This window comes from Oncorhynchus clarkii, chromosome 11, assembly GCF_045791955.1.
Source record: "Oncorhynchus clarkii lewisi isolate Uvic-CL-2024 chromosome 11, UVic_Ocla_1.0, whole genome shotgun sequence".
NCBI classification, from domain to species: Eukaryota; Metazoa; Chordata; class Actinopteri; order Salmoniformes; family Salmonidae; genus Oncorhynchus; species Oncorhynchus clarkii.
The window spans coordinates 5,087,677-5,103,302 of NC_092157.1; the positions used below are offsets into that span (position 1 = coordinate 5,087,677).

Sequence of the window (15,626 nt, forward strand, 5' to 3'; positions counted from 1 at the left end):
AGCACAGTTGATGCTCCTCAACCAGGAGACACTTTGTGTTTAGTCTGCATGGTCAATGCAGCACATGCAACAATGCTGATGACAACAATGCTGTTTTCACTTTGCTTCGTAATATAAATCCACTAGCGTTCTATAATGACACTATTAGTTTGTGTTTCTTACATCAGCTAGGTTTGTCTTTTCTTAGCATGTTGCCCTAAATCTTGAGATGCTAATTGTTAGCCGCTAATGCTAATAGCTAGCTACAATGCAGCACATGCAACAATGCTGATGACAACAATGCTGTTTTCACTTTGCTTCGTAATATAAATCCACTAGCGTTCCACAATGACACCATTAGTTTGTGTTTCTTACATAAGCTAGGTTTGTCTTTTCTTAGCATGTTGCCCTAAATCGTGTGAGATGCTAATTGTTAGCCGCTAATGCTAATAGCTAGCTAGCTCATAAAATGTGCTGAGTCAGAACATACGTAGCTAGCTAATACTGCCTGATAAAGCAGTGATGGTGTAGTCCTAAATCAGCATGTTGTTTGTGCAACAGTATCTTCTAATCCAAAGAGGAAAAATGCAAAGCAAGAATATATGAGGTAGCTAAGAGAAAACTTGCAATGTAGCCAAAGCTTATAGGGTCCCCTAGGAAACACTTATCAACACTTTAGTTCCTACCCTGTCACAATAAGTCCTCCCTGGCATTTTAATTCATTGCATTCTCAAACACTGTTTTCAAAGTGCCCACTATTATATTCTAACTATGGAATTAGAATAGTTATTATATTTCCATGATTCCAACAGTTTTGCTCTAATTTGAAAGTCTAATCACAATTGCAACATTTGGTTAAAAATAAGTCCTATATTATGTGCCCATATCGTGCAGCCCTGCGTGTTAGTGTGGACATTTCCTCAATTGAGCAGTGGTATTATATCATGGAACACAGTCTGTTATATTACATCATTGAACACATTCTGTTATATTACATCATGGAACACATTTTGTTATATTACATCATGGAACACATTCTGTTATATTACATCATGGAACACATTCTGTTATATTACATCATGGAACACATTCTGTTATATTACATCATGGAACACATTCTGTTATATTACATCATGGAACACATTCTGTTATATTACATTCATATTACATCATGGATCACATTCTGTTATATTACATCATGGAACACATTCTGTTATATTACATCATGGAACACATTCTGTTATATCATGGAACACATTCTGTTATATTACATCATGGAACACATTCTGTTATATTACATCATTGAACACATTCTGTTATATTACATCATGGAACACATTCTGTTATATTACATCATGGAACACATTTTGTTATATTACATCATGGAACACATTCTGTTATATTACATCATGGATCACATTCTGTTATATTACATCATGGAACACATTCTGTTATATTACATCATGGAACACATTCTGTTATATTACATCATTGAACACATTCTGTTATATTACATCATGGAACACATTCTGTTATATTACATCATTGAACACATTCTGTTATATTACATCATGGAACACATTCTGTTATATTACATCATGGAACACATTCTGTTATATTACATCATGGAACACATTCTGTTATATTACATCATGGAACACATTCTGTTATATTACATCATGGAACACATTCTGTTATATTACATCATGGAACACATTCTGTTATATTACATCATGGAACACATTCTGTTATATCATGGAACACATTCTGTTATATTACATCATGGATCACAATCTGTTATATTACATCATGGAACACATTCTGTTATATTACATCATGGAACACATTCTGTTATATTACATCATGGAACACATTCTGTTATATTACATCATGGAACACATTCTGTTATATTACATCATGGAACACATTCTGTTATATCATGGAACACATTCTGTTATATTACATCATGGATCACAATCTGTTATATTATATCATGGAACACAATCTGTTGTATTACATCATGGAACACATTCTGTTATATTTTATCATGGAACACATTCTGTTATATTTTATCATGGAACACATTCTGTTATATTATATCATGGAACACATTAATATCAACTGTATTATATCATGGAACACATTCTGTTATATTATATCATGGAACACATTCTGTTATATTATATCATGGAACACGTCTCTCACTGGCCTTCTCTTTACCCCCCTTGTCTCCTCAGCCTCAAACGAAGCAACGAGAAGAGAAACCGCGAGCATGAGAACAAGTACATCGAGGAGCTGGCCGAGCTGATCTTCGCCAACTTCAACGACATCGATAACTTCAACGTCAAGCCTGACAAATGTGCTATCCTGAAGGAGACTGTTAAACAGATACGACAGATCAAGGAGCAAGGTACAATACACTGGTACAATACACTGGTACAACACTGCACTACACTACAACACACTGGTACAACACTGCACTACACTACAATACACTACAATACACTGGTACAACACTGCACTACACTACAATACACTGGTACAACACTGCACTACACTACACTACACTGGTACAACACTGCACTACACTACAATACACTGGTACAACACTGCACTACACTACAATACACTGGTACAACACTGCACTACACTACACTACACTGGTACAACACTGCACTACACTACAATACACTGGTACAACACTGCACTACACTACAATACACTGGTACAACACTGCACTACACTACACTACACTGGTACAACACTGCACTACACTACACTACACTGGTACAACACTGCACTACACTACAATACACTGGTACAACACTGCACTACACTACAATACACTGGTACAACACTGCACTACACTACACTACACTGGTACAACACTGCACTACACTACAATACACTGGTACAACACTGCACTACACTACAATACACTGGTACAACACTGCACTACACTACACTACACTGGTACAACACTGCACTACACTACACTACACTGGTACAACACTGCACTACACTACAATACACTGGTACAACACTGCACTACACTACACTACACTGGTACAACACTGCACTACACTACAATACACTGGTACAACACTGCACTACACTACACTACAATACACTGGTACAACACTGCACTACACTACAATACACTGGTACAACACTGCACTACACTACACTACACTGGTACAACACTGCACTACACTACACTACACTGGTACAACACTTGATTTATTGGTCTATTTTGCATGACAGAATTAGACAGTCTTTGTAAATTCAGCCAGCCTTACACATACATGTAACTGCCAGAATAAAGGAAACACTTGAGTAAATGAGGGATGCAAAGTATATTGAAAGCAGGTGCTTCCACACAGGTGTGGTTCCTGAGTTAATTAAGCAATTAACATCCCATCATGCTCAGGGTCCTGTATAAAAATGCTGGGCAGGTCATTATTTTGGCTACCATGGCTATGCCCCCATAGGATGACAATGCCCCCATCCACAGAGCACGAGTGGTCACTGTATGGTTTGATGAGCATGTAAACCATATGCCATGCTGTCTCAGTCACCAGATCTCAACCCAACTGAACCCTTATGGGATATTCTGGAGCAGCTGAGACTGAGACTGTTTTCCACCACCATCAACAAAACACCAAATGATGGAATTTGTCCTGGAAGAAATGGTGACACATCCCTCCTGTAGAGATCCAGACACTTAGAATCTATGACAAGGTGCATTGAAGCTGTTCTGACTAGTGGTGGGCCAACAACCTATTAGTGTTTCCTTTATTCTGGCACTTACCTATATGTTGGTGTTTCCTTTATTTTGGCAGTTACTTGTAAATGAAATGCAGATCATCCCCCCCCCCCCTCTTTTTTTTTAAAGCTACTAAATATACATTTTTGGGTAAATTCAAATTGACAGATCTATAACTAATTTCTTTCTCATTGAAAGTAAGTATTTGGAAGAGGTAGATCTGTTCTATGTGCTCTATTTCTATGCTTTCCCGTTCTTACAATTAAATGTTTTTCCGTCTTTTACTTTTGGTTTTATACACCAGCTTCAAACAGCTGAAAATACAATATTTTTGGTGATGGAAAGTATATTTCACAGCGGTTTAGATGGTGCAATGATTCTCTACACTGTACTTGCTGGTTTTGTCACGTAAACTGAAATTAGGCGAACTATTATAATTTTAGCAACCAGGATGCATAGTGCATCTTTAAGTAATTAGGTTAGTGCCTTGCTCAATGGCACAATGGCAGTAGTTATTAACCCATAAGAGTTGTAAGCACGATCCAAGATGGAGAGGGGGGGGTGTTCTACTAAGCTGTATGGGATTGTTTTAAGAAAGTCATACCAAGCATCATTTAAAAATGTTTTTAACAAAACAATTGCCTTACTGCTATTAGCCCATAGAAACACATTGAATAACAGAGTCCTTACTGCTATTAGCCCATAGAAACACATTGAATAACAGAGATAGTCCTTACTGCTATTAGCCCATAGAAACACATTGAATAACAGATAGTCCTTACTGCTATTAGCCCATAGAAACACATTGAATAACAGATAGTCCTTACTGCTATTAGCCCATAGAAACACATTGAATAGGAGATTCTCTACATGGAACAAACAAAAAAATCTAAAGGAAGTTTGTTTTGAAGTCTCTGTCCATTATCTGAGAGATATAAGAAAGGAACTTGTTTCTATATAAAACAAATGAAATAAAAACATTGAACATGTATTTGACTCTTATTTTTGGCACTTATATACAGTGGGGAGAACAAGTATTTGATACACTTTAGCAGGTTTTCCTACTTACAAATCATGTAGAGGTCTGTAATTTTTATCATAGGTACACTTCAACTGTGAGAGACGGAATCTAAAACAAAAATCCAGCAAATCGCATTGTATGATTTTTAAGTAATTCATTTGCATTTTATTGCATGACATAAGTATTTGATACATCAGAAAAGCAGAACTTAATATTTGGTACAGAAACCTTTGTTTGCAATTACAGAGATCATACGTTTCCTGTAGTTCTTGAACAGGTTTGCACACACTGCAGCCACTCCTTAGTTGCCCTGGCTGTGTGTTTCGGGTCGTTGTCATGCTGGAAGACCCAGTCACGACCCATCTTCAATGCTCTTACTGAGGGAAGGAGGTTGCTGGCCAAGATCTCGCGTTACATGGCCTCATCCATCCTCCCCTCAATACGGTGCAGTCGTCCTGTCCCCTTTGCAGAAAAGCATCCCCAAAGAATGATGTTTCCACCTCCATGCTTCCTGGTTGGGATGGTGTTCTTGGGGTTGTACTCATCCTTCTTCTTCCTCCAAACACGGCGAGTGGAGTTTAGACCAAAAAACTATATTTTTGTCTCATCAGACCACATGACCTTCTCCCATTCCTCCTCTGGATCATCCAGATGGTCATTGGCAAAATTCAGACGGGCCTGGACATGCGCTGGCTTGAGCAGGGGGACCTTGCGTGCGCTGCAGGATTTTAATCCATGACGGCGTAGTGTGTTACTAATGGTTTTGTTTGAGACTGTGGTCCCAGCTCTCTTCAGGTCATTTACCAGGTCCTGCCTTGTAGTTCTGGGCTGATCCCTCACCTTCCTCATGATCATTGATGCTCCACGAGGTGATATCTTGCATGGAGCCCCAGACCGAGGGTGATTGACCGTCATCTTGAACTTCTTCCATTTTCTAATAATTGCGCCAACAGTTGTTGCCTTCTCACCAAGCTGCTTGCCTATTGTCCTGTAGCCCACCCCAGCATTGTGCAGGTCTACAATTTATCCCTGATGTCCCTACACCCTCTCTGGTCTTGGCCATTGTGGAGAGGTTGGAGTCTGTTTGATTGAGTGTGTCGACAGGTGTCTTTTATATAGGTAACGAGTTCAAACAGGTGCAGTTAATACAGGTAATGAGTGGAGAACAGGAGGGCTTCTTTAAGAAAAACTAACAGGTCTGTGAGAGACGGAATTCTTACTGGTTGGTAGGTGATCTCGTGAGTGAAAACATCCGAGGATCATCAAAGGTAAACAATTTTTTTGATTGCTTTTCTGATTTTCGTGACCTAGCTACTTAATGCTTAGTGTACATAATGTTATGCTCTGCTATTGATAAACTTACACAAACGCTTGGATTTCTTTCGCTGTAAAGTATAATTTCAAAATCTGAGATGACAGCAGACTGAGGGTCAGTCTCAGCGGAGGGAGAGAGCAGCAGACTGAGGGTCAGTCTCAGCGGAGGGAGAGAGCAGCAGACTGAGGGTCAGTCTCAGCGGAGGGAGAGAGCAGCAGACTGAGGGTCAGTCTCAGCAGACGGAGAGAGCAGCAGACTGAGGGTCAGTCTCAGCAGACGGAGAGAGCAGCAGACTGAGGGTCAGTCTCAGCAGACGGAGAGAGCAGCAGACTGAGGGTCAGTCTCAGCAGACGGAGAGAGCAGCAGACTGAGGGTCAGTCTCAGAGGAGGGAGTGAGCAGCAGACTGAGGGTCAGTCTCAGAGGAGAGAGAGAGTAGCAGACTGAGAGTCAGTCTCAGCAGAGGGAGAGAGCAGCAGACTGAGGGTCAGTCTCAGCAGACGGAGAGAGCAGCAGACTGAGGGTCAGTCTCAGCAGACGGAGAGAGCAGCAGACTGAGGGTCAGTCTCAGCAGACGGAGAGAGCAGCAGACTGAGGCTCAGTCTCAGCGGAGGGAGAGAGCAGCAGACTGAGGGTCAGTCTCAGCAGACGGAGAGAGCAGCAGACTGAGGGTCAGTCTCAGCAGACGGAGAGAGCAGCAGACTGAGGGTCAGTCTCAGCAGACGGAGAGAGCAGCAGACTGAGGGTCAGTCTCAGCAGACGGAGAGAGCAGCAGACTGAGGCTCAGTCTCAGAGGAGGGAGTGAGCAGCAGACTGAGGGTCAGTCTCAGAGGAGAGAGAGAGTAGCAGACTGAGGGTCAGTCTCAGCAGAGGGAGAGAGCAGCAGACTGAGGGTCAGTCTCAGCAGGAGGGAGTGAGCAGCAGACTGAGGGTCAGTCTCAGCAGACTGAGAGTCAGTCTCAGCAGAGGGAGAGAGCAGCAGACTGAGGGTCAGTCTCAGCAGACGGAGAGAGCAGCAGACTGAGGGTCAGTCTCAGCAGATGGAGAGAGCAGCAGACTGAGGCTCAGTCTCAGAGGAGGGAGTGAGCAGCAGACTGAGGGTCAGTCTCAGAGGAGAGAGAGAGTAGCAGACTGAGGGTCAGTCTCAGCAGAGGGAGAGAGCAGCAGACTGAGGGTCAGTCTCAGAGGAGGGAGAGAGCAGAAGACTGAGGGTCAGTCTCAGAGGAGGGAGAAAGCAGAAGACTGAGGGTCAGTCTCAGCAGAGGGAGAGAGCAGCAGACTGAGGGTCCGTCTCTCTACATCCCTCCGCTCTCCATTTCCTCCACAGACTGACCAAAAAGAGACACCGTCTTCCAGCTGTTGGCGAAACTCGAGTCGCACCGCATTATTTCTGCCTCATGCACAAACTCAGGTTGTTACTCCTATGAACAGAGAAAGTGAAATATTCCTCGATATTAAAAAAAAGACCCACGCCGCTAATAACAACAACACAAGCCTATAGATCCACTTTCCTCCTCATTCATTACTGCTGCAGTGCTTGTTGTAGCGCTGCGTGGAAATAGGAACAACGGCCATTTTGTGGGTTATAAAAGTGTTGAATACTAAGTGTTGACAGTGCTGAGTAAGAACTTAAACATGAAGTCACTCATAAAAACAGCAGCTCTTTACTGCTTTCGTTAACGGTCTCTTTCTAGTCGTGGTTTTAAACGTTTTGAAATCTCACAGTATACATTTAGCTGTAGCATACTTTGAGTCCTGCTACGTTACTGCAGACAGGGTAATCTGAGCCATCTGATTGGCCAGCGGTGGGCCTATGGTGCACTTGATTTGCTCTCTGGGCCCACCGGGAAGGCAGAGTGTTGTATCTCCAGACACATCAAATGGTTGAAAATGGCAACAGTTGGCCTACTCGGTGCGCAGGGCAGCTGAATCAGGTGCACCTACTTGCCAACAGTCCAAGTTGAGTGAAGTTTGATCTCATGCTTTTCTCCGTAGCTTACAGGGAACATTGTCACTTTTTCACAGAGGGGTCATATTACTGTGAAGCCCAAACTGTTTGGATGCTACAGACTGAAGTTGGCAGCTCGTCTGTACCGAATTCAGACGAGACCCAAGACACTTGTGTGGATGGTAGAGCAAAACGGAGAAGACCATCTTGTTCGTGAGAGTCTCATCTTTCCATAGAGGGGCACAATAGTTTTGTAGGCCAAACCGTGCGGACGCTACAGACGATTTTGTGAGAGGACCGATGTTCGGGACGTCTCGGGGTCTGACAAACACCAGTCTAGCTCTGTCAGCTTTCACCGCAGATGTGGAAGTGAGACATCAAATATGTATTAGTCACATGCGCTGAATACAACAGCTGTAGACCTCACAATGAAATGCTTACTTACGAGCCAATGAAATGCTTACTTACGAGCCAATGAAATGCTTACTTACGAGCCAATGAAATGCTTACTTACGAGCCAATGAAATGCTTAAACTTACGAGCCAATGAAATGCTTACTTACGAGCCAATGAAATGCTTACTTACGAGCCAATGAAATGCTTACTTACGAGCCAATGAAATGCTTACTTACGAGCCCTAAACCAACAATACAGTTTAAACAACATACGGATAAGAATAAGAGATAAAAGTAACAGGTAATTAAAGATCAGGATCGAGACGTGTTCAAGGCAGACTTTTTTTATTATTTATTATTACTGCGGACATCGACCGTAGGGGTTAAATAACATATTGAGGTTGGAAGAGGAGGAGGAATTATGTTTCTGACTTTGACAATGGTGTTATATATCTATATATCTACATCTTGGTCTTCACTCAAGGCTACAGTCTCTCAGCTACGCGCTCCCATAGTTTACAGGGAATGGATTCTTAGTTTCCGTAGAGCTTTAGTTTTCTCTAGGCCCTCCACTGTTATCAGTCAATTGAAACCTTGTGAGTGTGTGTGTGTGTGTGTGTGTATGTGTGTATGTGTGTGCGTGTGTGCGTGTGTGCGTGTGTGCGCGTGTGTGTATGTATGTATGTATGTATGTGTGTATGTGTGTGTGTGTGTGTGTGTGTGTGTGTAATTTTAGGTTATACAAAGTGGGCGGTGACTGGCTGAATATAGTAGTCTATAGAGTCTCTGAGTCAGACGGCAAAGTTAGCTGACTCGTGATGGTTGTTTGGTGACTCACAGGCCCCTGGTTATGTAATGCTGAGTAATAGGACACGACCTGCCTACCATCGCACATCAAATGTGTTTTATAAAGCACTTTTCTACATCGGCAGTACAAAGTGCTTTACCCATCTGTCAATTCAAATCAAATGCCATTAGTCACATGTGTCGAATACAACGGGTGTAGTAGACCTTACAGTGAAATGCTGAATACAACAGGTGTAGGTAGACCTTACAGTGAAATACTGAATACAACAGGTGTTGTAGACCTTACAGTGAAATGCTGAATACAACAGGTGTAGTAGACCTTACAGTGAAATGCTGAATACAGCAGGTGTAGTAGACCTCACAGTGAAATGCTGAATACAACAGGTGTAGTAGACCTTACAGTGAAATGCTGAATACAACAGGTGTAGTAGACCTCACAGTGAAATGCTGAATACAACAGGTGTAGTAGACCTTACAGTGAAATGCTGAATACAACAGGTGTAGTAGACCTCACAGTGAAATGCTGAATACAACAGGTGTAGTAGACCTTACAGTGAAATGCTGAATACAACAGGTGTAGTAGACCTTACAGTGAAATGCTGAATACAACAGGTGTAGTAGACCTTACAGTGAAATGCTGAATACAACAGGTGTAGTAGACCTTACAGTGAAATGCTGAATACAACAGGTGTAGTAGACCTCACAGTGAAATGCTGAATACAAGGAGGCTATATACAGGGGGTACCGGTACAGAGTCAATGTGGAGGCTATATACAGGGGGTACCGGTACAGAGTCAATGTGGAGGCTATATACAGGGGGTACCGGAATGTGGAGGCTATATACAGGGGGTACCGGTACAGAGTCAATGTGGAGGCTATATACAGGGGGTACCGGTACAGAGTCAATGTGGAGGCTATATACAGGGGGTACCGGTACAGAGTCAATGTGGAGGCTATATACAGGGGGTACCGGTACAGAGTCAATGTGGAGGCTATATACAGGGGGTACCGGTACAGAGTCAATGTGGAGGCTATATACAGGGGGTACCGGTACAGAGTCAATGTGGAGGCTATATACAGGGGGTACCGGTACAGAATCAATGTGGAGGCTATATACAGGGGGTACCGGTACAGAGTCAATGTGGAGGCTATATACAGGGGGTACCGGTACAGAGTCAATGTGGAGACTATATACAGGGGGTACTGGTACAGAGTCAATGTGGAGGCTATATACAGGGGGTACCGGTACAGAGTCAATGTGGAGACTATATACAGGGTGTTACGGTACAGAGTCAATGTGGAGACTATATACAGGGGGTACCGGTACAGAGTCAATGTGGAGGCTATATACAGGGGTACCGGTACAGAGTCAATGTGGAGGCTATATACAGGGGGTACCGGTACAGAGTCAATGTGGAGGCTATATACAGGGGGTACCGGTACAGAGTCAATGTGGAGGCTATATACAGGGGGTACCGGTACAGAGTCAATGTGGAGACTATATACAGGGGGTACCGGAACAGAGTCAATGTGGAGGCTATATACAGGGGGTACCGGTACAGAGTCAATGTGGAGGCTATATACAGGGGTTACCGGTACAGAGTCAATGTGGAGGCTATATACAGGGGGTACCAGTACAAAGTCAATGTGGAGGCTATATATAGGGGGTACCGGTACAGAGTCAATGTGGAGACTATATACAGGGGGTACCGGAACAGAGTCAATGTGGAGGCTATATACAGGGGTTACCGGTACAGAGTCAATGTGGAGGCTATATACAGGCGGTACTGGTACAGAGGCAATGTGCGGGTGCACCGTGCGGTAGCAGAGAGAACAGTCTTTGACTAGGGTGGCTGGAGTCTTTGACAATTTTTAGGGCCTTCCTCTTACACCGCCTGTATAGAGGTCCTGGATGGCAGGAAGCTTGGTAATATACTGGGCCGTATACACTACCCTCTGTAGTGCCTTACGGTTGGAGGCTGAGCAGTTGCCGTACCAGGCTGTGATGCTACCAGTCAGGATGCTCTCGATGTTGCAGCTGTAGAACCTTTTGAGGATCTGAGGACACATGCCAAATATTTTCAGTCTCCTGAGGGGGAATATGTGTTGTCGTGCCCTCTTCACGACTGTCTTGGTGTGTTTTGACCATGTTACAGCCCCGTCGATGAGAATGGGGGCGTGGTCGGTACACCTTTTCTTGTAGTCCACAATCATCTCCTTTGTCTTGATAACGTTGAGGGACAGGTTGTTGTCCTGGCACCACACGACCAGGTCTCTGACCTCCTCCCTATAGTCTGTCTCATCGGTGATCAGGCCTACCGCTGTTGTATCGTCAGCAAACTTAATGATATTGTTGAAGTCGTGCATGACCATGCAGTCATGAGTGAAAAGGTAGTACAGGAGGGGACTAAGCACGCACCCCTGAGGGGCCCCAGTGTTGAGGATCAGCATGGTGGAAGTGTTGTTACCTACCGTTACCACCTGGGGGCGGCCCGTCAGGAAGTCCAGTATCCAGTTGCAGAGGGAGGTTCTTAGTCACAGGGTCCTTAGCTTATCGATGAGCTTTGAGGGCACTATGGTGTTGAACGCTGAGCTGTAGTCAATGAACAGCATTCTCACATAGGTGTTCCTTTTGTCCAGATGGGAAAGGGAAGTGTGGAGGGCAATAGAGATGTCGTCATCTGTGGATCTGTTTGGGCGGTATGCAAATTGGAGTGGGTCTAGGGTTTCTTGGATAATGGTGTTGATGTGAGCCATGACCAGCCTTTTCAAAGCACTTCATGGCTACAGACGTGAGTGCTACGGGTCGGTAGTCATTTAGGCAGGTTACCTTAGTATTCTTTTGCACGGGGACTATGTGGTCTGCTAAAAAACATGTTGGTATTACAGACTCAGACAGGGAGGTTGAAAATGTCAGTGAAGACACTTGACAGTTGGTCAGCGCATGCTCGGAGTACACGTCCTGGTAATCCGTCTGGCCCCGCGGCCTTGTGAATGTTGACCTGTTTAAAGGTCTTACTCACATCGGCTGCGGAGAGCGTGATCACGCAGTCGTCCGGAACGGTTGATGCTCTCATGCATTTTTCAGTGTTACTTGCCTCGAACCGAGCATATAAGTAATTTAGCTTGTCTGGTGGGCTCGTGTCACTGGGCAGCTCTCGGTTGTGCTTCCCTTTGTAGTCTGTAATGGTTTGCAGGCCCTGCCACATCCGACGAGCGTCGGAGCCGGTGTAGTACGATTCAATCTTAGCCCTGTATTGACGCTTTGCCTGTTTTATGGTTCGTCGATTGGCATAGCGGGATTTCTTATAAGCTTCTGGGTTAGAGTCCCGCACCTTGATAGCGGCAGCTCTACCCTTTAGCTCAGTGCAGATGTTGCCTGTAATCCATGGCTTCTGTTTTGGGTATGTACGTACAGTCACTGTGGGGACAACGTCCTCGATGCACATATTGATGAAGCCAGTGACTGATGTGGTGTACTTCTCAATGCCATCGGAAGAATCCCGGAACATATTCCAGTCTGTGATAGCAAAACAGTCCTGTAGTTTAGCATCTGCTTCATCTGACCACTTTTTTATAGACCGAGTCACTGGTGCTTCCTGTTTTAGTTTTTGCTTGTAAGCAGGAATCAGCAGGATAGAATTATGGTCAGATTTGCCAAATGGAGGGCGAGTGTGAGCTTTGTATGTGTCTCTGTGTGTGGAGCAAAGGTGGTCTAGTTTTTTCCCCCTCTGGTTGCACATTTAACATGTTGGTAGAAATTTGGTAAAACGGATTTGAGTTTCCCTGCATTAAAGTTTCCGGCCACTAGGAGCGCCGCCTTTGGATGAGTGTTTTCCTGTTTGCTTATGGCCGTATACAGCTCATTGAGTGTCGTCTTAGTGCCAGCATCGGTCTGTGGTGGTAAATAGACAACTACAAAGAATATAGATGAAAACTCTCTTGGTGAATTGTGTGGTCTACAGCTTATCATGAGATACTCTACCTCAGGCGAGAAAAACCTTGCGACTTCCTTAGATATTGTGCGCCAGCTGTTGTTTACAAATATGCATAGACCGCCACCCCTTTTCTTACCATAGTGTTCTATCCTGCCGATACTGTGATACCAGCTGTATGTTGTCGTTCGTCCACGACTCGGTGAAACACAAGATCTTTAATGTCCCGTTGGTAGGATTTACGTGCTTGAAGTTTGTCTAATTTATTAGTATTATTATTTAAAAAAATGTATTATTATTTTCTACCCCCTTTTCGTGGTTTCCAATTGTTAGTAGTTTCTATCTTGTCTCATCGCTACAACTCCCGTACGGGCTCGGGAGAGACGAAGGTTGAAAGTCATGCGTCCTCCGATACACAACCCAACCAAGCCGCACTGCTTCTTAACACAGCGCGCATCCAACCTGGAAGCCAGCCGCACCAATGTGCCGGTGGAAACACCGTGCACCTGGCGACCTTGGTTAGTGCGCACTGCGCCCGGCTGGTGCGCGATGAGACAAGGATATCCCTACCGGCCATACCCTCCCTATCCCGGACGACGCTATGCCAATTGTGCGTCGCCCCACTGACCTCCCGGTCGCGGCCGGTTACGATAGAGCCTGGGCGCGAACCCAGAGTCTCTGGTGGCACAGCTGGCGCTGCAGTACAGCGCCCTTGACCACTGCGCCACCCGGGAGGCCTGTCTAATTTATTATCCAATGATTGTACGTCGGCTAATAGGACCGATGGCAAATTACCCACTCGCTGCCTGACCTTTACATGGCACCCCGACCTTCGTCCTCGATACCTCCGTCTTTTTGTCCTGCGTATGACGGGATGAGGGCCTTGTCGGGTGTCTGGAGTAAATCCCTCTCGTCTTTTAATACGGGGTGAGTAATCGCTTTCCTAAAAGATATTTTCAGGTCATTAGAGACGGTGGCAGAAACATTATGTACTAAATAATTACCTCCCTCATGCCATCCTTCCCTCCTTCTCATTCCTTTCTCCTTCTCCCTACCATGCCTCCCTCTCTCTCTCTCTCTCTCTCTATCCCTCCCCTGTCTCGCTCTCTTCCTCTCCACTTCACGTTAGTAGGCTTTCTCAGAATGAATGTAGTAGCAGTGGTGTAAAGTACTTAAGTAAAAATACTTTTAAAATACTACTTAAGTCGTTTTTTTGGAGTGTCTTTACAACTTTTACTTCACTACAATCCTAAAGGAAATAATGTACTTTTTACTCCCTGACACCCAAAAGTACTTGTTACATTCTGACAGAAAAATGCTTGAATTCACGCACTTATCAAGAGAACATCCCTGCCTCTGATCTGGAGGACTTACTAAACACAAATGCTTTGTTTGTAAATTCATGTTAGAGTGTTGTAGTGTACATTTAAAAAAAACATTTAAAAAATGTACAAGTGGTGGTGGCGGCGGTGGTAGTAGTAGTAGTAGAAGCAGCAATAGTAGTAGTAGTAGTAGTAGAAGCAGCAATAGTAGTAGTAGTAGAAGCAGCAATAGTAGTAGTAGTAGTAGTGGTAGTAGTAGTAGTAGTGGTAGTAGTAGTAGTAGTAGTAGTAGTAGTAGAAGCAGCAATAGTAGTAGTAGTGGTAGTAGTAGTAGTAGTAGTAGTAGTAGTAGAAGCAGCAATAGTAGTAGTAGTGGTAGTAGTAGTAGTAGTAGTAGTGGTAGTAGAAGCAGCAATAGTAGTAGTAGTGGTAGTAGTAGTAGTAGTAGTAGAAGCAGCAATAGTAGTAGTAGTAGTAGTGGTAGTAGTAGTAGAAGCAGCAATAGTAGTAGTGGTAGTAGTAGTAGTAGTGGTAGTAGTAGTAGTAGTAGTGGTAGTAGTAGAATCAGTAGTAGTAGTAGTAGTAGAAGTAGTAGTAGAAGTGGTAGTAGTGGTAGTAGTAGTAGTAGTAGTAGCAGTGGTAATAGTAGTAGTAGTGGTAGTAGTAGAAGCAGCAGTAGTAGTAGTAGTAGTGGTAGTAGTAGTGATAGTAGTAGAAGCAGCAATAGTAGTAGTAGTAGTGGTAGTAGTAGAAGCAGCAATAGTAGTAGTAGTAGTAGTAGTAGTGGTAGTAGTAGTAGTAATAGTAGAATCAGCAGCAGTAGTAGTAGTAGTAGTAGAAGTAGTAGTAGCAGTGGTAGTAGTAGTAGTGGTAGTAGTAGAAGTAGTAGTAGTACTAGTAGTAACAGTGCTGGTACCTGGACCCTGACGGGAGGTTAGCCTGGTACCTGGACCCTGAAGGGAGGTTAGCCCGGTACCTGGACCCTGAAGGGAGGTTTGCCCGGTACCTGGACCCTGAAGGGAGGTTAGTCCGGTACCTGGACCCTGAAGGGAGGTTAGTCTGGTACCTGGACCCTGACGGGAGGTTAGTCCGGTACCTGGACCTTGACGGGAGGTTAGCCCGGTACCTGGACCCTGAAGGG

At 44.0% G+C, this 15,626-nt stretch overlaps 1 pseudogene; it reads left to right on the forward strand.

Annotated features, from left to right (window-relative positions):
* LOC139420133 (nuclear receptor coactivator 2-like) overlaps positions 1–15,626 on the forward strand; it is a 189,229-nt pseudogene that overhangs the window by 80,692 nt on the left and 92,911 nt on the right.